At 38.7% G+C, this 25828-nt stretch overlaps 1 protein-coding gene and 1 long non-coding RNA gene across 3 annotated transcripts in view; both read right to left on the reverse strand.

Annotated features, from left to right (window-relative positions):
* LHFPL2 (LHFPL tetraspan subfamily member 2) overlaps positions 1-22787 on the reverse strand; it is a 127498-nt gene extending 104711 nt beyond the window's left edge. The window contains exon 1 of one of the 2 annotated variants that reach the window (XM_062600316.1): positions 22757-22787. The gene's annotated coding sequence lies outside the window, so the exon portion shown is untranslated. Of the gene's footprint in view, positions 1-22337; positions 22501-22756 lie in introns of those variants that run through there. The other variant, XM_062600317.1, reaches the window with a different exon arrangement.
* Positions 22788-23873: 1086 nt separating this feature from the next.
* LOC134153316 (uncharacterized) lies at positions 23874-25085 on the reverse strand. The gene is made up of 3 exons (XR_009961147.1): positions 24986-25085; positions 24076-24164; positions 23874-23929 (listed from the first exon to the last, which is right to left on the reverse strand). It is a non-coding gene; the product is annotated as an uncharacterized LOC134153316 (long non-coding RNA).
* Positions 25086-25828: the final 743 nt, after the last annotated feature.

Raw genomic sequence — 25828 nt, forward strand, 5'->3', positions numbered from 1 at the left:
TTTGGTGTGGAGTTTTTTCTAGAACTTTAAGTGCAACACCTTAAAGGACTTCACTATTAATGAGTATTGTATATTGCACAGATTAGTCCAGAATCTGTCAGATGAAAGCCAGAGTTTTGCCAGATGGCCTCTATGCAAATGCACACAGCTAAAGACATAGCTTATAAGCAGAAGCCATCTTCCGATCAGCAAGTGAAATAGATTCATACCTTACGGAGCTAGAAAGGTCTGCTATGTAACTCAAGCCATATGACTTCACTCAAATAATTCTGTGTTGAATTACAGTTTATTTTTCTGGGGAAAATCTTGATTCTAAAATTGCCTGTAACTTTCTCACTGACACACTAAACTGAGTATGTATACTGGGATATAATTCTCAGTCTTTTATAGATTTTGCTGGCTTTTCTCTGGTCACAGTTAACATCATCTTTGATTCATGGGCAGTACTATGGGATTCCAGTAGCTGTTGTACCAGTGCCAAATAAATGATACAACCTCTGCATTGCCTACTCTTACTCGGAGTGCCTCAGTTTTTGCATGCAAAACCGTGTCAGCCCTTTCTGGCCAAGCTGCTACATTGAGAGCTCATGTTTAGCGGAGTGCCCACTGTGACCCCCTATTCAGGGTCGCCACATTTTACACAGAACACGTCTGTAATGTAACCTTTATTCTTAGTTCCTAGCTGGATGACTTTGACTTTAGAATTGCCATTAGCCAGAACTCAAGTATCAACCACATTGCTGTCCCTTCTTATTGTTTATTATTCCACTAATTATTTTGTCACTGGCACAGAAAGGGATTTCATCACTAGTGATTTTTAAACTACATATAATGTTCTTTTTATGTTGTAGCTCAAACAAGAATTAATTCAGAAATGTCCTAATGCCTTCATCAGGCTGCCAGACCACAATGGTCCTTTCAGGCTTTGCAACCTTTGGTTCTTTGACTGTTTAAAATTTGACAGAGGTAATTTGATGTTTTCTTCTATGTCACCAATAAAAGGCGAGTGAAGAACTAGGAGCTTACCTAGAAACCCAGTTAAATAATGACAGTTCCATATATATGTCAGATTCCTGTCATTTAACCAATTCTTAATCCACTCATTGCTTTGATTTTGCTTTGTTCTAGAACAAAAATGGGTGTTGAAAAGTAAAATACTTAACCTAAGTCTATTATCATTACCTATCAACTGAACTTGTAGCTTCATCTAAAAAACACTTATTAAATTCATTTGATTGGATAAATTTTCCACAAACTCCTACTAGGTAGTATTATTTTTACACTCCTTTCAATGTATATTAATATATTCCTACCTTGGACAGCATGATGCTAAAGCCTCGCTTTCCCAGTATTTCCAGCCTACCTACCATCTTTTCCCTTTTTATCTTTTTAGGTAGCACCTGCTGCTCAAGGAGCTGAATATTTCTGCATATTGCAACCTGCTCCAGAAAGGGTGAGGCTGCTGCTGAAGATGAAGATGGGAGCAGAGCCAAAGATCATTTCTGGTGTACCACTCACTGTCCAGGAACATCAGTTTGCTCTTACCTCCTCAGGCAGCAGCAGTAATCCAATGCTTTAGGACTGGCAGCTCAGCCCACCCTCCCTCCAACTGCAAATCCAGCTGGCTGCCTAATGTCTCACTCAGAGCAGTCCAAAACAAAAGCTGGATCCAGCCCATAAGCCTGTGCTGTACAATATTAAGTCATCACATATAATCTAATAAAATAGAGACATAACACTGGCATCATTTTTTAGTCTCTGAGAATTCCCCAGGAGTAAAATCACTGCTGCGGGAGGAGGCGTAAGCAGCATTAACTGAGCACAGAACTCTGGTCAGCTTTTTCAAGCATTCTAGATGCACTTTATTTGGCCCTGGTGACTTTACTGGTTGCTGTTCAATGTCCTGAGTTACTGGATGAAGATCTGTTTCATTCTAAACCTGTGAAAAGAGCTACATTGTTTCTTCCAGATACTGGACAAGGCTAGCTAATTATAAAACAGTTGCTGCTTTTACCATCTTACTTACAGTTATACCATTCCTATCTAGTAATGGACCAACCTCAACGCTGCTGTTCTATTTGTTCCTGATACAAAAATCTGAACTGTTACAGTCCTTAACACAGTGATCATGACAATCACATTCATGAGGCAGAATCTTGTTTCTTTTACACAGGAACTATAGCTGGTTCCTCTTCGTACAGACAGTGACCTATCACAATGACCCAAAGTGTTCCAATTCATTTCAATTACTTTTCCAATTACTGTTCAAATTACTTTTTTCAAAAGTTTCAGTACACTGCTGTATGGGGTACAAATTTCCATAATACAAAGATAAATTACTAACAGCCATTGCTATTAAAGATCTACATTTCTAATGATCCAAGGCACTTGTGAGGTGAAATAGAAAGAGACTGAAGTTCTGAGAACACTAACTATTATCCAATCTTAATAAATTAAAACAAAAAGGATTAAGGTAAAAAATGTGACTTTTATATGTTTGGAACTTAATATATATATATATATATATATATATACACACATCATGAATATATATATAGATATATCAAATGAACACACATCTAGAGTTTAAACAGATGGCATTGGGAAGCATTCTGAATTGTGGGTGGTGCTGTGCGAATAGCTGTTCTATGACTCTTTTAAAACTAGAAATCCACTATACAGCTGCACTGAACAGCTGGGTGCCAGACTCAGTGACCCAGAGACCCTCTGGCAATTCTATGTTCTTAAGTGATTCAGAAAGAAATTGTCTAGAATTGTCTTTAGAATTTTATGACAACTGAAAATAAGGATGGCGTGGTTACTGCTGAAAAGGACCAGTGACTACATCAGCTATGCTAGTTTAGCTTTTTTAAATTAACATCATAGTTTACATTTTGAATTTCTGCATATGCAGAACTGATTTCTTGTCATATATGTATATACACAAACCCCAAGTATATATATCAGTTATAATCTTGATGGGTGGAAACCACTCATCTTATTTCATTTCATTTCCTATTACTCTGTATAATACCTCTATAAAAAAAAAAAAAGTCAGATCTCCACAGGCACTGGTAACAGTATCACTGCCAAATGGATATGTTGTCTTTCAACACTATTAGGAAAAGTGATTTTCTTTGATTTTAGAGACAAAAAGTTTCATATAAACTTACCAAACAACTATTCCCTAGCTAAAGTCTTTCTAAAACTATTTGTAAATTGATTAAAGTTCCCAGAATCAGTTCACGTCATAATTGATGTTAATGTTTTCCTATTGAGTTTCCTCTTATTCCAACAGCTATAGTTCTCCTGAAAGCACTGTTAGCTATCACAGGCAATGCACAGTGTAACTATTATCTACACTTACCCTGCTTTAAAAATTAGAATGTGTCTTCAGTTATGTATGTATGTATGCATGTATAAGCAGACTTCTGTAAGTAACTGAAATGTTATTTTTCAGCTCAATGTAACAGAGGAAAATTCCTGTTCCTCAAGTACTCAGAGAGCCTAACCTCAACTAGGTTCAGTTTCAGCCTCTTTTGAGCAAAACCAAACATTTCCCAAGCTGTGCCTGGTGGTTTCCTTCACGACTCCCCATAAAGAGTTGAAAGGCAGGGTAGCTCAGAGAGATATAGAAGAGGCTTAAAGCAACATGCAAAAGATGAGAGTTAACTTTTCCTTTGGCCACTCTGTGTTTAAAAGCAAATTCGGTGTATGCAACATGACTACCCAGTGTGGTAGGGAAGCAGCCATTAAACGTTTGGGGCTTTTTATGCTCTGCTCGTTCTGATGCACACACACAGTGAGTCTCCTGCAGCGGCTCCTCTCCAGAGCTGCTGAGGTGCAGTCTCAGACCTTTCTTGTTCTGTAAAAGCCAGACCAACTACAAAAAGGACAACAATGCTGTGATGTATCTGCAATAAGGACTAGTTTAAGTATGGCTATTTCTAGCTCACAGATCGAGTTCCTGAAGACAGATTTCTACTTCAGAATGGAAAACAAATAAAATCTCAGGAGTTCTACATTAAGAATGAGAAACTCATGAGTTCTGGACATGAAAAGCCAATCAAATATGCCACAAAAAGGGAACACATGCCTGGAGTATATGAATGTACATCAGACATGTGACCGGCACACTAACACACATACCACATAGGGCAGCATTTGTTTCCTTGATAACTCACAGCAATAGACCTCTTCAGTAAATAACATCCCTCCCCTTCAACTAGTATCTGCAATCATTTCTTTCTTAAGCACTTGGGATAACATTTTGACTAAAAGAATAATAAATATAGGTAAGAATCAGAGGAGGGGGAGGAGAGAAAAGAACGCAAGGCACTAGAGCGAACATGCTTTCTCCTGAAGCAAGTACCTTCATTACCTTCGGCTGGAACAAGACAGACAGCCTGGGGGGAACAGGATGCTTTCAACACACAACCAAAAGGTGGAAATTTCTAGAAGGTGACACCACTGAGCCAAGACAGCTCAAACTACACAGAGCTCTGCTGTCCTACTCCTACTAAACTGAAGGAAACTCCTATTTCAGATCTAATTTTGCATCTTCATCTGATTATATGAAGAAAACCAAGACACTATTGGAGCCTATTTTAGAATGAAACCAAATCAAATGTTTTACAAATTTACAAAAACTGTTTAAAACAATCATGTTACTAAAAAAAATCCCTAGCTATAAACAAAAGACCACGATACTTATGTTCTACATATTGTACTAATCATACAACAATACATCTCCGTTACGTTTTGGAATACTGAGGCTTTTTAGAAGTAATTTTTCTCACTAGCAGCCATGCCAGAATATGGATGGTTGAGGATTCAGTTGTTTTTTTAAAAAGTCAACCTAATCAAATCATTTATGCAAAAAGAAAACCTCAGAAGTCAACTACGTGATGAAAGGGTAACTGTAAAAATGGATAAGCTAGCTTGGTCTTTAAAAACTAGTTTTGATCACTTTTTAAATAGCATTCGTCTTTTTAAAGCATCAAACGAAAATGCACTAACTAAAAATAAAAGCAGACAATCACAGAAAGCTATCTGTAATTTTGTGAAGTAAGTGCCTTATATCTTTAAAATAAGCATTTACCATAGATAATTAATTTAATAGACCATACTTTATGGCTGTGTGTCACATCCCACTTATTCAGGAAACACTGGAAATGATGGAAGATTATGTGACTACAAACGTCAACATGATTGGTCCCCGAGTTATCTAAAAAGTACACTGTGAGCTGTTTTTATTAAGTCACAAGAAGGGATTTAGTTATGAGGCTATGGAAAAGCAGCGGAAATAGCTCATCTGTTCCTCCTGTTTAACAAATAGTCTGCACCACCATGTTCCCATTTTTAAAACAGAGGTCACATTTGCTTATTTTGTTCAGTGTAATTCATTGTCTCTCATCGCTACAGTGAAGAAATGGAGACTTTTCTACTAGTTGTATCATCACTAGTATCCATAAGACACAATTCCCCAGTATTATCCCAGCCTTTTAAGGTAATAGTGACTTTAAATGTGCCTGCTTTGAAAACAGGAATTGCATAGCTATGCCTGGCAAATGCTCATTGCAATGGAACATCCATTCATTTGGTTACTGCAAGATACACAGCTTCTTAGATAGCTTCAGTTGTAAATAACTGCATGTATATACCTTCATGCAATCAAAATGCATAAATTCCAGTTAACAGAATAGGTACAGTGTGATCTCTGGCTTCACAACCTGCACATGCGTCTCCTGTCACGTGGTCACACACTCTCCCATTACATGGTGGGCAACTACCCATGCACAGGACCACCAAGACGCAGGAGGGAGCAGGACGCAGTTTGCAATTTGTCTGGCTCTCTGCTCTCTATCTGCTTATGACTGAAGAGCCTCAGGAAGCTGAAGAGACAGAATGACAAGCACAACAAAATTATTAGAGAAAACAGAAAGAAAATCATAGAAGCAGAAAAATTCAGGCAAAACAAGCCATTTAAATGCATTTCTTTTGTGGAAGTTCCCATGAAATAGAAGAGTTTCCTAGAGGTAGGGAGTGAAAGGATTCACTACAGATCTACACATCTAAGTAATACAGACCCTAGAAGGCCACTGCAAATTAAGGTCATTATCCAGTGAATATTTCCATCAGAACTACTAACACAAGTTCACGAACTAGGAGCCACTAATTAAGCTGAAGTTCACTAAAAAAACAAACTGTTCTTACAAACTGGGTATAGAGAACAGAAAGTCTGGTCAATCTACGTCAACGCAAGACTGCTCACTACAGCATTACTTTGTGAACACAGTATTCTATCTAGCTTAAAAGATCTGACTAATGTAATTTTTGGTATTTTATAGGAAACACTTCCAGAGAAAATAATTTCAATGCATGAGTTACACTGACACACAGCCTATATTTTCTTCATTTCATCCCATTACCTTGTTTCTTTGACCACATTTCATCACTGTTTAACAAAGCCAATAAGACTACTTTTGTTTTCTTCATAAATCACCCCACCAATCCTTTGATCCTTTTGAGACCTTCTTCTTAACTCTTTTGATTCTGTCAACATTTTTTCATAACAGGTATCTCAAACTGCCTGCAAAAGTATTCCAGAGAGGTATATTATAAAACAGAGAAGAAACACCTCTCCTTTTTTCTTGATTTGTAGATTATTTTTGCAGATTAAATTGGAATTGATCTTTTTGCATTACTATCTCAGCTCAAATTTTATGTATTCTCACATTTCTTTAAATGTTAATTTTCAGGTGTTTCAGACCTATGTGCTTCTTAGTTTGAACTGCATAGCTACATAAATTAACATTTTTCAAGCTAAAAGCATACAGTATTTTCACATTTGTATTTTTTTTTATTTGCGCGACTCAACATCTCTAAGACAACGTACTCCTGATGCTGAATGAGGGAGGAAACTATGATCTCTCTCTCTGCTGGCATTTTCTTAATAGATTCCTGTTCTGAGAAATATATTGCTTCTGCACCAGAGTCAACTATGAGTTTCAAAAGTAGTTTATAAAATCATGTCAATTATGGCAAATGATGCTTTTTGCACATGCCTTATCAAAATTAAGAATGTATCTGCACACAGAAGACTAGAAATATATCTCAAAAGTTATGTAATGAGTAATTACTTTTATAATAATCATATTAAATATCATAAACAGTATATACTTAACTGCTTGCATTTGTAATATTTTTCACATTAAATATGTAAATAGTTAAGTTTTAAACACATGCACTAGCTACCTTGTACTGGAACAAACAAATGCTTTGGCAGTGCATATTCCAGCTGGGCAGAGTAAGAACACTAGTACACAGACAAACAAGTGAAAGGGAGCCAAAATGACTTCCCTCTAAAGACAGAAACTCATTTAACCATATGAAAAAAACATAATCATTAGGGAAACTAGTTTATCTTTGGTTTCTGAAAGGATATAATAAATAACAGATACAACTACAGTGTGGGCCTCATCCAGGAATTCTGTGCGGTCTCTTGGACCACACACTCCTAGAAAGTTACACGTAGTAACAATGAAGCAACTAACCCACCCAAAGCAATGCTCAGATCACTTACATATGGCTAAAAAAAATAGAGATATTCAGCAAACGGCTACATACACCTCAGGAACTACCATCATTTCCAGACTGCATTTTGTCTATCTCAAATGCATTTGAGGATGCAAAAATGGCTAAAGGCCTCTGCACGGACTTACTTCCCCAAATAATTTCAGTGCAACAGCAGGAACAGATTCATCTTTAGACAAAGTCTTCTGTTGACTGCTTCATTTATTTTTTTAATTGCAACATACTAAAGCCTTTAGAATGGCAGGCATCTCTGAGCCACAGTCAGTGACCACAGAAATGGGTGCTGATTGATGGGTTCCAGCCTAGAAGTTACTAAACATTGCACACAAATACACAAACCCCTGTGAAAAAGGAAGAGGAAAAGAAGTATTTCTTGATCATGTTAAATGAGAAGAGAAGGAATATGAAATTTTTCACTCAATGGTTACTTCTCCTCTAACTGGCTGGCAGCTAAGGAATATTACTGCAATGAAACTGCCCCTTTTAAAAAAACATACATATGCTATCTTCAAAACAAAATAGGAAGCATTCAAAAAATTGGCTCTCAGCAGGGCTCTGATCCCTACCATGGGGGATGGACCAGATACTGAATCATTTATTCCACTCAGTGAATACAAACTTTTCAGAAAAAAACAAAAAAAAAAAAAACCCCAGCTTTTGGAGCATAGATAGGTTTAGGCTGACTATATCCATATATAGTAATTTTCTCCTTTAAATCTTTATCTTAGTCACATGAAGACAAAAACCAAAAAAAACCAACTGCCCTAATATAAAGTATGCAGGAAAAAAAAAAAAGATTCACCAGGTTCAAAACATGGATCAGCCTCTACCTACTAAAGACAAGGCTGAACAGCAATTATCATTGCTCTCTTGGTTCATAAATGAAGAACTATTCCTCAACCATTAATACAGTTAGAGCATTTACACGTGAAAACAAAGGAAACATTTAATTTGGACTAGTTAAATCCAGAGGTATGAGAATATACAACTCACCTGGTATCAAATAATTTACAGTTGTAGGCAAAACCAAAACATTAGTCTACAGCAAAGATGTCCTTATGAAGTTGTCATTTGTGAACAGCAAAGAGAAGCAGTAGATTGGCATATTTATTATGTTTAAAGAAGTCATTAATTTCACTGTAAGACAGCAAATAAACTGCTTCTATAATTTAGTACTAGAATAAATACAGATTAGGAGTTACAATATTTGTTTCTCACAAGTGAAATCAAGATGCCCACGGCTATCCAAACATGACAGATAGTTTACATCCAGAAAAATGAAGCTTTCAGCTCACAGAAAATAAGTATCAGAATTTTTTTTCCCCCTAGATCACAAACTGGCTCACCATTCTACACAACAGAACCATAACTGCCTATTCATCATTTATCAGATCAACACCTTCCCAAACTGGGTCATGATGTCTGAGGATTTTAGAGATAATGTGGAATATATTATGTAAGTTTTCAAAGATGGCTACACTATTCCCATCAGCTGATTAACAAAATCTCTGCCTAACGAATAGATACAGACCTGGTGCATTGCATTTTAATTAACCAGTGCATATAAACAACCTTTCACATTGTCAGATACTGAAAAACACAAGTGAGTAATGAGGCCACTGATTTTGATGTTCAGTCCTCCTGGCAGAGGAAAGTAGACTGGAAAGGGACACACTGATTTTCCAAATTACCTGATTTATTTAAGGCAAATCTTAATTCTTCATCATCACTATAAAAAATATATTGTACTTAGTAAAATATATTCTATTTAGTGTAAGAGCAAATGTGAATGGAAAGTGAAGCAATAAACATCAGCTCAATACCTGCAAATGTAGACTATCCCTTGGCAGAGAACTCTTAGGGCCACATATAGGGTTCAGAATGAAGAACTTTAAATGTTTCCTATGCATTTGAGTGAGTTGTTGACATCTTAAGAACCATACAGTGTAGAATGAAGAACAGAATAGTGAGTAACAGCTTTGGCAGATGTGCCTTATTATTACTATGATGATGATTATTGCAAGAGGAAAGGATGGTAGTCAACACTTCTTTGGAGTATCTTATAATAATCTAACATCCAAAAAGAGTGTTTAACAGGTTTCTCCTAGAGAATATGGTCTGGCTAAAAAAAGACTTAGTAGAAGAATCATTATCATAGATCCTAGACCTGAGGCCAATGATCAATCACATTGATTGATTAATTGATAAATAAAGGGCCATTTTTCTTTTTTTCCCTTTATCTTTTTCAGCATAACTCTAAGTATCAAAGAGGTAAATGGAAAAAACATAAAAAGGACTTCCTTTGGACTGTGTTCACAAATCATATCTAAAGCATGAGCCACTCAGCTGTATTCCCTGATTCTCTGCCAAAGAACTTTGCATTATTCTAACAGGTAGATGGGTAGGTATTTAAACAGTAGCTTAATTCTACCTGACATGTTTCTCAGAAGTATAGTCAGTCAATGACCCATATCATTTGCCTAAACTTTCCTCTGTCCATACAGAAGTGTTTCTGTCCAACAGAAAAGCTGGACTACTTTCCTTTCTAAACAGAAAACTTGATCTTCTTTCATCAATTCAGAAATACACAGCTGTGATGCTGTTGACTATGACTAATTGGGTTTGGCACAGCTTTAATAAAACTTCAGAAAACAGAACTGTATTCGCTATGTGCAAATACATTACTAGTTCAAATATTTACAGGTATCAAATGATGACATTTGAACATAAGACTGTTTCTGGATTTATTAAAGTTTATTCTTAAGGTAGTCAAAAACAACTCTGCTGTAGTACTATTAATTAACATTCACTCAGTGTACAGAAATTAAAGTAGCTACTATATATATATATTCCAACAATAACAAAACAGCACTCACTGTTATTTCCAACAAACTTCAATAGTCTCACCTACCCAAACCCAAATGCTACCTTTCAGACCTCTGTGTAGTCCAGCCTTCCCAACCTCCAGAGACACATACTTCAGTATAGCTCACTTCAGTGTAAACTTTATGGGGTTTCAGTATGATCAACCAACTTCAAAGGTAGATGTATGAACAGACTACAAAGACTCTGGAAGAGAACTTCATAATATATCCATGACTCATTTCTTTTTAACTCTCTCTCCAATGCATCAGCAGCAGATAATTGGGGAATTCAACCACTGTTAACATAGAAGTTACACAGAATGAGCCGGTATTTGCTACAAAAAAGCTATAAAGTAGTACAATCACTGCACAGACATTCCATCTCCAGGCAAAGTTACTTTTCCCTATGCCTCAGATTACACAGAAATAGAGGATAACATTTTTATTTATTATTTCAAGAGTAGAAGAAACATGTGGTGGTATGTCTTGAAAGAGCCTGCAGATATGGGCTAGAGTAAAAAGCATTGTTAATTTAACCTTCATAGCCATTTTGGAAAATCCAGCAAAAGTGTGTTAAATATATCAATACATGACAGAAAAGTAAAGAATGCATGTGCAACACACAGCTCTATGTTCATTAATGCCAGATTACCATCTGGTACATCACCATCTGGTATGATCACCAAGCAACACAAATTTAACCCAGAGCAGGTGTGGATACAATCCCATTTATGTCATGTTTGCCAGAACACAGGATATTGCATTCATGTAGACTTTACACCAGTTGAAGGAAGACAAACAATACCTAGTCTAGCACTGTCAGAGCTGTAAGACAAGTAATATCTGACATAGCAGGAAACCTACTAGTACAAAGTTAACTTATTAAAATTTGAGCTGACAAAGTGTGTTTATACTAGATCTTTGAATCATGTGATTATGCATTTTCATCTGCTTGTGAGTACCCTAAAGATGTACAGTTGAATCAACACTCTAAATTAATCTAGTAAATTAGTGTCTGTAGAAGAATTAGTAACACAGCATCCTCCTCCTTCTAGACTTCTCTGTCCCAATCAGAAATCTGAGAGCTTTCTGTCTTTTTTCTAACTCTGCAGGGAATATTGCATATTTTGTGTTCATATCACCAGGTAAAATGCATCTATAATGGAAGGGGGAAGGGCAAGGAGAGGAGAAACTTCCACATTTAATAAAATTTCACACAAGGGTTGAAGAAAATAAATCAGCAAAACTGTGTTAGGTTTACAGGCATAGCTATTTAGATTCCCTAAATGAGACATGTATTATCTCATCTGGCAGTTTAGCATTACTGAAACGAAACATAATTTGTAGTTGAGGCCAACTGGCAGGACACAGATAAATGTTCATAGTAATTTTTTTTTTTAAATGTACTTCTGTCTTAAATTATAAAGAAAATGAATAGGAGGCTTTTGGCCTATAAAGTGCAAGATCTGCAGATGCTGTCCTGAACTGCTAACTCACAGAAAAGTGTGTCTTGAGTTTTTATGATTTAAAAAGACAAATAAAAAATTACAAGAACAGCCATCCTGGGTCAAATCTCTGCCCAATACCCTTGTCTCCAAGAGCAGCCAAAAGCGGATGTCTGGGGAAGAGGATAAGCATTTAGTCATACTTTCCCCAAATACTCTCCAGCCTCCAACAATTTGCAGCTCAGGGACTTTCAAAGCCAGAGGTCATGCTTATGTATTTAATAATCCTCTACAGGCTTTTTCTTCCATTCATTTTGTCCAGTCTCTCTTTGAATCAGTGTAAATTTCCAGTATCCGCAATATCCTGTATAGTTCCACAACTTACTGATACATGTGTGAAGAACCTCATCTTTTTGTTGTTCTGAACTTGACACCTGCAGTTTCATTTTCATTCAAATTAGTAATTGTACTGGGAGAGACAATGAACGACTGATCCCTGTCAGCCCAGTCATGCCATTCATGATTTTATAAAAATCTCATTGCATCCCCAGTTGTCTATTTTCCTCATTGAGTTAACTCTCTTGGAATGGAAAGTGTTACACTTCTCTGACTGTCCCTGCACCACTTCTCTGGCTCTTTTCTGGTTTTACTATATCCTTTTCGAGGTGGTTGTTCAGGACTGCACACAACAGTCAAGATGTGGGTGGCTTCAAATGGATTCACCATGGATTCAAATGGTAGATTTGTATTGGATTTTTTAAAAGAAAAAAATCATACACACAAAAAAACCCCAGATTCCTAACATTCAGCTTGCTTTCTTGACTGACATATTCATGTAACTATTTATTATAAAACTAAAATTTTTATATCCAAGTGATAAGTCAGGTCAGAACCCAGCTTTATATGAAAAGGTAGGTCTGTTCTCCAGTTCCCCCAGTACCTCACCCTTTTTTTTTTTTAATCAACATTGAGTTGCATATACTGTTTTATTGTCAAGTTACTTGGTCTTGTAAGGTATTTCTATAGACTCACGTATTTACTACCTAAATAACACTGCAACACTAGCAAACTCTAAAATAGATCCATATGCACCTCCACTGGTAACTTCCTTCCACTGTGACAACAGACCATTTGCTTCTACCCTCTATTTTTCACTTTCTAGTCCATGCAAGAAGTTTCACTTTTCCCCCATAACAGCTTATTTTCCTTAATAGCCTCTCTGAAATCTAAGAAGCCTAAAAATCAACTTGATTTCTGTTACCTATATGCTTCTAGGTTTATGAGGCATGATTGGTCCTTGATAAACTCATGTTATCTCTTCCCTAATACCTCATATTTTACATATGCTTCCATTAAGTCTACTCTTTCGTGTATCTGCACATTACAGACATCTGGCATCCTGGCCTGTAGTTCGCTGAACGTCCCCTGAATCCTTTCCAAACTGCCATACCATTTGCCAATTTCAGTCCTCCATTAAGAGAGTCTTTTAAAGAAAGTCTCCCCATCTTTAGCAGTTAGTTCATTTCTGAGTTTCTTAAGAACTTCTGGTTGACTATCATCTGAATCTGGAAAATTATTATTGTTCATTTTTGTTGGTTCTTCTGCATCTCCTGCCAGCATTCTAATTTAAGACAGATTCTCTAATGAGTCTCCCACTAAATAAGAATTCCATCAGTTGCTTCCACAGTGAACAGAGAAGCAGAAAATAAACTTAGTCTTTTTACTACAGCCTTACCTTCTTTGAAGGTCCCTGATAATCTGTTGGCCCTACAGGCTTCCTGGTCCTTGAAGTGTCTAAAGAAGAATGTATTATTAATTTTTATTCTTTTCTCAGATTAGTCCTCAAACGCTTTTCTAACCTACCTTCCTGTGTTTGTAATGCCTGTCTAACGTGCCTGAGTGTTTTCCTTCTATTTTCCTCTGTCAGATACAACTTGTACTTTTTGAACTATGGCTATTATCTCTGAAACTGTGTTTTTCAATGAGCATTGATTACACAATGGCCTACTATTAATACTACCAAAACAGAGAAGGATGGATGTCAATACTTCTTCATGAAAAAATAAACATGTCCATCATTTGTAAATTAACTGAAAGACTTGAGAAGAAATGAGGTTTCCCTCCAAGCATTAACATCCTCATGAACTGCTTTCTCCAGTTTGCAGGATCATTGGGAGTCTCAATAAATTTTCCTTTCCTCAGATACTTCAATACTCATGGATATGTTAAATCACCTGTACTCCAACAAAAACATTTTGGCTGAAAATTTTCCTGTTTTTCTCTCTTACTTGCATCATTACAAGTAGGAAAAAAAAGAGAGATTTAGTTAAAAACTCTTCCCTTTTTCAACGAAAGGTTTTTATCTGAAAAATATTTGTTTTAGTATTTTCAGGAAGAACCTGTATGATGGAAAAAAGTCAGCTATTACGTTAGCAGACAGTGTCAAGAGATGAGAATTCACAATGACAAACCAAAGGAACAATCTGATAAAAAACAGTGTCATCTTCAGTAAGATCATGTAAAAGATGCCACAGTTAGGCAGGAATACAGAGCTATAAAACTAATGGTGAGAGTAGTATGTTAGAACATTTGTGCTTGGAAAAAGATGTAGCAGGTCTCTGTCCAAACATGAGAGAGAGTCACAGAGCAGCAAAAAGACAACATACCAGCAGATATGATACCTTTCTATCCAACATCCATCCTGCTTTATGCCATTCATTAATATCTCATGTGGAATAGGGTCTTAATTCAGACAGAAAACTTCAAGATAGATATGAGGTAATGAAAGACAACTCAAACGAAAACAACAGGAATAATGGGCATACAGAGAAAAGCATCTATGAGGTCAGACAAAGAATTCAGCTTAAAGAAAAAATAGGGTATGACACCCAAGAAGAAATATAAAACATATTTTAAGAAGAAAAATGGTTTTCTCTGTCCAAGATAGATGCAGAATGAGCAGCTATGGTGCTAAGCAGCAACAAGAAAAGTATGAATCAGACAACTGGAAAAACTTTCCCATTGGAAGATGATGTGAGGAAGACTGTTGAGCTTCTTAAGAATAACTAGATATGACAGATACAGGTGATCCTGATCTGAGGCAGAGTAATGGACTGAATGATTTCATGAGTTCTCTTCCCATCCTATCTTTATGATCTTGTCCCCAGCACCTGAGGCAGAATCTCCTTTTTCCAGTGATTTAAAGAGTTACAGGGCTGCCTGGGAAAAATGAAATTGCAAGCAGTTTGCTCACATAAGAAGTATTCATCCAGACCCTCTCCCTGCCTGTATCTGAAAAGCCTGTAGGATAAAAGAAAGGCTAGGAGTAACCAAGAGATAGATGAATTGTGCTGAAAGCGTGAATTCCTCCTTTCTGACCTTTTCCAGGTCTTCTTCAAACACGGCTTAGAAGCAGATGTGTCCTATGCACGCAGAGTACAGTGGATACGTACATATGCCCTGATGCATCCTGAAAGAAGCAGACTGCACATCCACAGGTCAATTCATGCAACAGAAAAACTACATAAATGCTGCTGATACGGGCAGCTTGAGCTCCAACAGGTTAGAGCATTCCAAAGGCTTCTTTCAAACTGTGCTTTCTTTCAAACTTTCACTGTTCCACTTTAACATGTCTCATTCTTGCACTAAACACAGTTAAGAAAGACTGGATATTTCAGTACTCTAAATTTGGTTGCGATGAAAGGCAAGCTCTAATTCATTCTGTCAGGGCTGTCATGGAATGTGCTTTGTGTCACACAGATACAAAGATTGGTTGAAGGTAATTACACTGATTTTATGCAGTCGTGATCATGACTAATGACTGAATAAACATGTATGCACAACACAAACCTCACAGATATTTTTACAAACTGGCAGCCTCTGCTAAATTATCTAGCACCTCAACAGAGCAATCAGCTGGGCAGTCTGTGGAAAATCTTGCACTCCAGATGTCTGTCATGTACTGGCAGCATAAAAAAAAAAAAAAACTCTAAAACAGAGCAGAATTTGACCTTTGTCAACTCTTGAAAGGCCAATCACAGCAGACCATCACTGTACTGAAAAAAAACAATACAGAAGTACTATTGAAATATTAAAAAAGAGAAATAGAGTGAGAAGAGACATAATATTGCACAAACTTTCTACTGAGTATAAAACTATAATTTAATTATCATGCTGAATTTGGCCCATCACTTACTGTTGAAATTTTAAGTTAAAACAATTTTTTAATACAGAAACAATTCCACAAATATGACAATTTAAAATTCAAATATACGCAATTAATCTCAATGTATAAAAGCCACACGAGAATACATTACCTTATTTAGAATAGAACTTACATTTGAAATTCCCTTTTCAACAGGTCAGTTTTCAACCAGAATTTTTCTGTAAACTTTAATTTATTCAGATTTGGTTGCGCAGAATGATGGTCAAGTGTTACCAGAGGCTGGTTCTGTTCTAAAATAAAGTAATAACCGCTATTGTTGTGACAACTATGTACATCTTTTGTCTTGTTTACTTCATGAAATAAAGACTGAGAGGGCTATATAGTATTTGCATAAGGTGCTCTCCAGTGATATTATAGGGAGAATTCAATATACACTATTCATAAATATTTAATATTTATATGCAAAATGCAGAAAGATTATGTAATTCTTTGCAGACAAAGAACTACCTTCTGAAATTCTGTACAAATCTTACTCTACTAAACTCCAGACTGGTAACAAATTTTATTCTCATTTGCAACATCTTGTATTTTACATGTGCTTTACTGTAGGAACAGTGACATATAAATATAGCACTACATATACTCCAGTTATTCAATGTTTCAGGAAGAAACCACCATATATGAAACTGTTTTGCTACAGATTTTCCTCCCCAAAATTATTGTTTGCACAACATGTGCTAAGAGTCAAAAACAAGAGTACATAACCATTAAAATAAAGGTTCTCTCAGATGTGTTTGCCAGTGCATAAAAACAGTACATTAGCAATACCACGCACTTTACTAAAGACGTTAGTTTTTGAGAAATGAAAGTTCAATGCAAACTCTGAAAAACTTGTTTTCTGTGATTCTAGATGTAAACCTTGCAAACAGCAATTCACTGACTTATGTAAACTGATTTGGCTTTCAGATAATTTATGGATTTTGTAATAGTATTCACCAGGAAACACAGATGGCACCAGCTAACACCCTATTAACAATCTCAAGTGAAGATCAAATATGGAGACTGAAGTCATCCTACCACATTACAAATGATCCTTTCCAAACAGGTAAAAGGGATTATAACTCAAAGGTGAAAGAAGAAAATTATGTCACAGCTACCCAAAGCTTCATCTGCCTAGAAAAGTTCCACTGCTTGAATGAAGTTGGTTTAAAATTTGTATGACTTTTAATAAAACTACTGCAATGTTCAGTTCACACCAGGTCTAAGTTATAATTGTGAACACTGAGCTCAAACAGTGTTTTTTTCTGACATCTTAGCAGAGGAAGCTAGGAAATACTTATGATCAAAAAGAATCCTGCAAGACAGAAAGGCCAACAAACTGCAGTCCAACTGAGAAGAATTATCAATTATACCGTTAATGCGAAAACCTACTAAATGATTTTATCTACAAAAACATTACTTTTTGGAATACAGTATCAGCATTAACATAGTTAAGGGTAAATTATCGTAAATGATGCATGCAAACAAACGCATAAAATATGTGATGTCAGGTGTTAGCCAAATGAATGCCAAATGAATGAACTCTAATGCTAATTCCAAAACAAGGCATTTTCATTGATAAAATGATAGTTAGGTATAAAACATTAATCTCACAATACCTCCAGTCTTTAAGATGTTCAGACAGTATTAAGAGAAAAAAATAATTTGAAATACCTTTGACATAGGAAGCTGTATAAGTGCTTCTACAACATTGATTCATTAAGCTTTCCATAGCACTAGAAGCTGTATAAATGTGAAAATGAAAATAACACCTTGAAAATCAGCTTAAAGTAAGGTTTCCTTGTGTGCCTTGCAGTTTTCTGGCTTTATTTATTACTTCTGGTCATTTTACCTTGTTGCAACACAACTTAATGCCTTCTCCAAGACAAGTTTTTTTCTCTTTGTACAGTATCTCATTTTCATAGTTCATCGTTTGGTTTCCACGCTTTCAGCACTGGCCCTCAATGCTCAAACCCCTTCTTCCTCAACTAAGAACACTTAAACCAACATGAATTAGAAGCGGAATTCAAGGAACAAATTCAAGGAACAAATGTCACAACAGCTCTCTGCTCACGCAGCCACATCAAAACCTTCTGGACTCCTTTCAAGAGTTCACATCTATCCTCACTATGGAGCTACTTAACTTCACAAGTCAAGTAAGATAGTATGATTACCAGGACAAGACGACAAGGAAAATGAGAAAAGTCTTTAGCAACAGATTGTAAATGATTTTTTTTTTGTTTGGGGTGGGGTTTTTTAGATTTACTGAATTAGAAACTAAATTCTGTTGTATCAACAGCACAACAAACACTAAATATCTTTTACTGAGATCTGATGCTCAGCCATTAAAAACCTAATTGGTCCAATTGCTTGTTGTATTCTTTGAAGTCAGAGTTTCAGGTATATTTGGGCCCCATTCACATAGTTTGGGCACATTTGCAGTCATTTACTTGACTTTTACAGAGAGTGTGCATTTTGATTTGTTTTTCCTTTGTGGATTTTGTTTTCTTTGAAATTATCTTCCATGAGAATACATTCTACAAAAATACTTCTGGGAAAACTGATTATTCTATTCTTTGATTAACTGGTGTTAAAATATTGATCCATGGTTTATCCAGTCCAAATATAGTGAGAAACAATTAAAAAATAAAGTTCTCAGACCAGCAGTAAAATATTTTTAAATGCATTAACTACTTTTAATAGTGTATCATGAAAATGACTGAAATAAAAAGTTGTTCATTTAAAAACAAAGTGATAGAGCTATTATTTACACAGCTTTTAGAGTATATGACCACAACTCTCCAACAATGTAATATGACAAGTAATAGAAGACTGCTTTTTCTCTTTGTTTCTGTGTGGCCCTATATTCGGTTTAATTCCAGTTCCTCTGCATGTAGTATGGTAATTTTGGAATAACATATCATATTAGTTCCACATTTCCAGGAATGATTCCCTGGAATCCCTGGATTCCTGGAATCCCTGAAACTCCCATCACCTGGGAGATTCCTGTCAATTTTTGTGGGAACACAAAAACCAGAATGTAGAAAACTAGCAAAACAAAAGTCCTTGGCATCATTTTAACAGACTTGTCAGCTGTAATCACATCTGCAATTGTCTCTACATCAAAGAAAGGGCTCTGAGAGCCAGTAACACCTTCCAGCAGCTCATCACCTCTGCCCCGTTCCCAAGGAAGTTTGAAATGCTGACAGTCTGAATGATTTATCCCCTAGGCTGAAAGTAGAGAAATAGGAATTGTGGGGGAAGGGAGGAACTGAAAACAGAAAAGAGGCAAATGAGAATACACAGAGAGCCTTTCTTCATAGGGAGATAGGAATGGGAACACAAAACAGCTTATCTCATTGCCAAAAACCATTAGTAGTTCAAAAGTTGGTCTTTGCTCTTCTCCCCACAAGATGCGTGGTGAGACTGCTCAGCCAACAGGCGAAGCCGTGTGTGTGTATACCTGAATGCACGTGTGTGTGCAGCAAGCGAAGAAAAAGCAATGGGTAGAGGAACAGCCACTCTCATTCCTTTCTCTCTTGGCTTAATTAAACAGGTCTAGGACAAAGGCATAGTGAGGGCAAAACCTAGCCACTTTACTAGCTGTTCCTGTGTGGAAACTTCTTCCGTTTCCTCTTGCCCTGTAATGAGTTAGTTTTAAAATGCTGGGGAAGAAATTCCTAGAAATAGGTTGTTGCTTACAGTAAAAAACTAGAAATACAGTAGGTGCTAGGAATGGAGCTGGGTAAAGAAGGGAACAAGTCAACTGCTCCACCAGAGCTACCATCTCTCCTTGTTCAGTCCCTGCTCACATCCGCTGCTTCTCATTTATTCTGCAGTCTTCCAACTGAAGGAGAATGTGTCTAACAGTAACAACTGCTGGAAATATAAAGTCTGAGGAATAATAATTGTGTATGCTTCGTATCACTCATAAAAATAATGAACCCTCCTTTCAATGCAATGATTATTTAAACAAGAATGTCTACATTGCTAAGTATGCAAAAGAAAATACTAGGTTTCTTGCTGGATACCAACTGTAAGATCACCTCTGATCCAAATAAGGTTCTACTGACCCAACAGTATATTGCATTTATAATTATTCTACTGTATTACAGAAGAGCAGAAGCAATTTTCACAATCACAAGTCAGAACATGAAAAAGGATCGCAGCAATTATTGGCTTCTTTTCAGTCTTTGCCTTCAATGGTGCTAGTAAAAACTTACCAGCACAATACAATTAAGACTGACTTGGGTGATGTGGAGGACTTAGGTTGATTAAATAGGAAAAAAGGAATACAGCATTCTTATACAGAAATGTCATGTCCAGCCCTAGTAATGTATGTTCTTAAAAGCAAACAACTGTGACTTGTTGGATAGGCAGGTACATCATCACCCAAGCATTTCCCAGAATGCTTAATGAAAACAGATGATTAACTAAAAAAGATTAAGTGGGCAATCTTCTAAGTACTGATTAAACCTAACTCATGACCCAGACAGAGAAGACTTGCGAAGAAAGCAGTGATGTGATTAAAGTTGTAGTGGTTGCAACTAACATGTAATAAAAATTAAGAAATGGTTCCATAAACTGTGTTTGAACTAAAATCCTCCCATTACTAACTGCCATAACAGAATAGACTAATGATCTATCAATGGATGGAAGAAAAAAAAAAGTACTCAAGAAAAAGCCATAGATTAAGATTATATTTTATGGTACGCTTTATTCTGAAGACAAAATGGAACTATTGATTTATTTAGTGTCATGGATACATGCTAATAAATCATTCTTCGTGCACTGTATAAATTAAGGCCTCGATGAGTCACAACTCCATAAGAGGATTTTTGTGACCAAACCTCACTGAAAACAGTGGGGCCCAGGTGTGTGCTTGCATAGCCAGAACCAACTGGAGAAGTGGGACTGAGCCGACATTTTCACTGAGATATCTGTAATAGTGCCTAGCAATGTTTTCCTAAGAAAGCCAAAACTGTTAATTAATATAAATAATATTTTCTTCCAGATGAGATCAACTAGAGCTTTTTATTGTTTCAGTTATTCCTAATAATAAATCTTTCATCAGGATCTGTGCATTCAGTGTCTAGCACTCTTACTTCTGGGTCAGTGTAAACCTATTGAAATGGAGAGATCCATCCACGCTGCCGCCAGTTATTGGCGGTATTTACACTTGTCAGAACACAGTATTATTAGCTCATGTTGTTTTATTTGATATTGCTCCAATGTACTCACAACTTTTAAATTATGGAGTCAAACTTCTGCCATATTAAAAATAATAATGGCATTCATATCACCAAGTTCCTTCCAAATGACATCTAAACCAACAAGTACACTTTTACTGATACTTGTGTCATTCACTTCTTTCCTTCTCCTGCAGAATCCTATAATCAAAATCAAACGATAAACAACATCCCAAAAAGCCAAGCCAGAAAGACACGAGAAAGGCAAAATACACCGGAGGCAGCAGGTAAGGTGAGCAAAATGCCAAGGCGAGCTTTGATTCGCTTCCCTCGAGCAGCGCGCCGCGGCTCCCTCCGGCGGGGCGGCGAGGGCGCCCGGGGCGGCCCAGCGCCCCGGAGCCGCCGGCCCGCGCGCGGCCCCGAGGCGGCCGCCAGCGCGGGGGGCCGCGCTCCAGGCGGCGGCGCGCCGCCCGCCCCCGCGCCTCGCAGCTGCCCCCAGTAACGCGACGGCGGCCGCGGGCGCTCGCCGGGGCGGAGGCGAGCGCCGCCCGACGATGCGCGCAGCCTCCGCGCGCAGCGGCGCCGTGCGCGCGCGGGAGGCAGCCGGAGGCACCGCGCTAACGCCGCGCAGGGGCGCGCACGGCGACTCCGCCGCCGCCCCGGCACCCGAGCCTGCTCGGGCCCCGCACCAGCCCCGGGGCGCCGGCTCGCCACGCGCAGCGGCGGGGCGCCCTCCGCACCGGCGCCGTCCCCGTCCCGCGCCCGCCGGGGAGGCGGCGAGGGGCACCGTCCGGCGCGCCGCTTCCCGGGCTGGCGCCGGGCGGCTTTTGCCTGCCCCACGGAGCCCGCCGCTACCTCGGCGCCGTGCCCGCTCGCCGGCCCCGCCCGCTCGCAGCCCAGTGGGCCGCTCGCCCGACCCGCTCCGCGGCCACAACCCCTCTCCCCGAGGAGAGCTCACAGCCAGCGTCGCCCGGGCCCGCGGGCGATGAATGGAAACGCTCCGGCTGCCCGCGCCGCCCGCCCCGCGCCGCCGCCTCACCTCCGCCGGGCGCTGCCCGCTCCGGGCGGCTCCTGGGGCCCGCTCCGCCGCCGCCGCCGGCCCGCGCCCCGCCGGGCTCGCCCTGCCCCCGCTCCTGCTCCCGCCGCGACCATTCACTGAGGGAAGCGGAATGGGAGCCGCGAGCGCGACCCGGCTGCCTCCGGCCGGCGGGAGGGGCGGGAGCCGCGCCGAGCCGCGCCGCGCCGAGGGAGGGAGGGAGGAGGGAGGCGCGCGAGGGGAGGGAGCGCGGAGGCTTTGCCCGGCCCAGGACCGGCCCCTCACTGACGTCCCCCGCCCCGACACCGCCGTCTCCCCACGCCACCCGCGCCGGGGACGCGGAGGGGCGCGGCGGCGGGGGCCCCTCGGCCGTCGCGGCAGCCCGGCGCTTCGCCACCGCTCCCGCCGCCCGCGGTACTTACGGCTGCGGGCCGGCAGGCTGGCAACCGAGTCACTGGCAGTTGTCCTCTTACAGCAACGAAATGTTCACCCATAATCAAGCCGGTCTGAACAACCGATTTTCATTCACCTCCCTTCTCCAACTGACATGGCTGAGAACGGGCACTGACCTGCAAGATTGGTGATATCGAGCCCAGTATTAATTATTTTAATGCTAGTCCTTATAATAGAAACAACTGATGAATCTGTTGCCTCTTACACCAACTACCACTCCATTTCACCTAGTCTTAGCATCAAATACAAAGCTTCTCCCATTTCCAAATATTCCTCTTCATCTTGATCTTCTGAAAAAATGTAATTAACTATTATACAACTTAAATTGCAGTAACATGTCTCAAAATTGCTAGCAAACCTTCTATTTCCTCTTCATGGAATGTTTTATTCTCAGAACTAGTCATTCCCCAGCAGTCTCCCTCTAAAATCCTAGTTAACATTCTTCCAGTTTCAAAGCAGCATTCTGCTGACACAAGGTTTTTAAGAATTTTGTAATTTTTAAAGTGTCTTAAGATGTCTAATTCTAAGCATATATGAGTTTACCAGCAGTGAAACTCTTCCGAAGCAATTGCAAATACCTGCAGAGCAAATTGTGGTTTAGACTTGGACACGTCCCCGCTTGCCTGTGCTATTCCCTGCTGTTGTGTCCTCATGTAATATACCGATGGTTTCAAGTGGGTGACAGGTGTCTAACTTCATACAGCTTTTTTCAAAAGCAGCTTCACTTGCTAGATTGGAACTGGCAGATGCAATAGATAAAACAGCCACAAAGTGGGTAAATAAAATAAATCACTGGGTATCTCAGAAATATTTTCTCCAGGGGAAAAATGAACTACTACACCAATGTGAAATTTGCTTTGCTGCAGCTAAAGCTGCCCTCCTCAGGGGTATAAGCAAGGGGTTCTCTTTTCATAGCTATCAGACTGCTACCTTTCATGAACACTACATTTACCTGCAGCTGTGTCTGTTTTTTTTAGAGAGCTGAATTACTGTTTCACTCTGTGACAGTACAGAGGGAACTGTGGAGGCAGGCCATGCTGACAGCTTGGGTCTCCAAAGTCTTCAGTAGGTCTGTGCAGAGGCACAGTCTATTTGAGTGGGTCCCCCTCCTGGATCCAGGCCTTCTTTGTAATTAGTGTCTGCTGCTCAGAAAACCAAAAGTCAGTTAATACTTGCCTGAGTATGTAGGTTTAGGAGGAAGAAACAAGCAGAAAGTAGAACAAATAAACAATAATAATGCTTCTGTAGCAGAAATATTCAAAACATATATACAGTTAACTACACTTACTGAAAACAGAGCATATGCTTTCATGACTATGTTCATTGTCCAGACTTGTATCCTTACGTTTCTTTTCCTCTTTCAATTCGGTAAGTCATCTATTGAATCATTCAAAAAAAAGTTTTATTAAAGATAGTTTTGTTTGTTGCTATTAAAGACTCCATAAATTCCATTTCTACAAAATAAGGGTATCTTTGTAGAGCTGAACTTTTTTTGACCTCAGAGAGTAGCTACTTTAACATACAATAGGAGACAACTCACAAGGCCTGTCCAAAAATAAACATGTGTTTAAAGAATATTTTAACCCCAGAGACTTCAAATAAACAGAGTGGTCAGAACATTACTTGATAATACAGAATTAATGTAATTGATGTATTAATTTGCAAAAGCTATAAAACCTCTTGTATTCCAGTCTTCAGATACACTTTGAGCTAGTCTTTGTAATAGATGGCACAATTACTTTAGGATCAGAGAGTTTTCCCAAACAGATAGATCATGCCATTTCAAAAGGATGTGTTAGAACCTTGATTGTCCATTAATAACATGAAACTGGAAGGTATAAAAAACTACATTGCAAATATTCTTGTACCAAAGATCATTTTTCTCACTAATCATCTATTAACTCCTAAAAAGATTAAGTGAAGTGCCTATTATTGATTTGATAGAGATTACCTATGAAAGAAATGAAAGAAAATAAATATTAATGCATCTGTTATGTTAATTTAAAAAGTTCCCTGTGCATCTAAACACAGACATCCATGTATGCTCAAATCATATAAGTTTCACTGCAACAGAGTAATGGCATAAGGAGTTGTGTCTAAACACTGTTAGTCATACAAAAGGCAATGTGAATGGTTGTGGTGTCAGTGGACCCAGTGGTGGTAGCAGCCCTTTTCTTCCCTTCCCATTAATTTTTTACCTTCAGGAGAGGATTCAGTGTTCAGAAGCTTAAAGGAAAGGAGACATTCATGGCTCGGTCTGCACAAGGAGGCTGGAGTTCAGAGACAATTCTGTGCACAGTGAAGACAACTTATCAGCATGCAATATGGCCCAAATGTATGTTGTGAAGATCCATAAACTTTGAAATCTCATGCTTGTAGTTCTGCAGCTGGAGAAATGAAATGTTTGACAGTGCAAATGATAAACCAAACAAAACACTTGTAGAATTTCAAAGAGTCAGAAACACACATGAGGAAATGTCCAAATGTAGTATTTAAAAATACACAGCAGCAACTATTACACAGCTGTAACTGTGTAAGGCAGTTGTGACCAATAAATACGGAAGCTGCACTCTGAAAGCCGGAGAGAAGGCTGGGCTGCCCAAAGTGCCCCAGAGTCCTGAGTGCCCAGCGGGACATGCAGATAGTTAGGCCTGTGAGGAGCAGCTAATATGTGCAAGCACAGTGCTGCGCTGTGGAGAACTAGCTGTCTCCAGCGATTATAGGAAGAGTTCACAAATCTGTCCAAGTACTTCCATTTTAGAGGCCAGAGTGCAGACAGGCTGAGACAGAAACAAGGTATGTGCGGGACAGGCTGTTAATGCATAAAGGAATGTATAAGCGTAATTCCTGCATATAAACCAGTGAAAGAGACCTACAGCAAGATCTAGTCTAGCAAATGCATATCTATCAAAAGGCTTATTGAATTTGTGCGTACCACCAAGATTTGGGATACAGACAGATCTAAGTGTAGCATCATATTTTCTTAATTTGAAACATATTTATTTGGAATTGGCGGGAGGGAGTTGTTACTTCCTCCTTTC

Source organism: Rhea pennata, chromosome Z, assembly GCF_028389875.1.
Source record: "Rhea pennata isolate bPtePen1 chromosome Z, bPtePen1.pri, whole genome shotgun sequence".
NCBI lineage: Eukaryota > Metazoa > Chordata > Aves > Rheiformes > Rheidae > Rhea > Rhea pennata.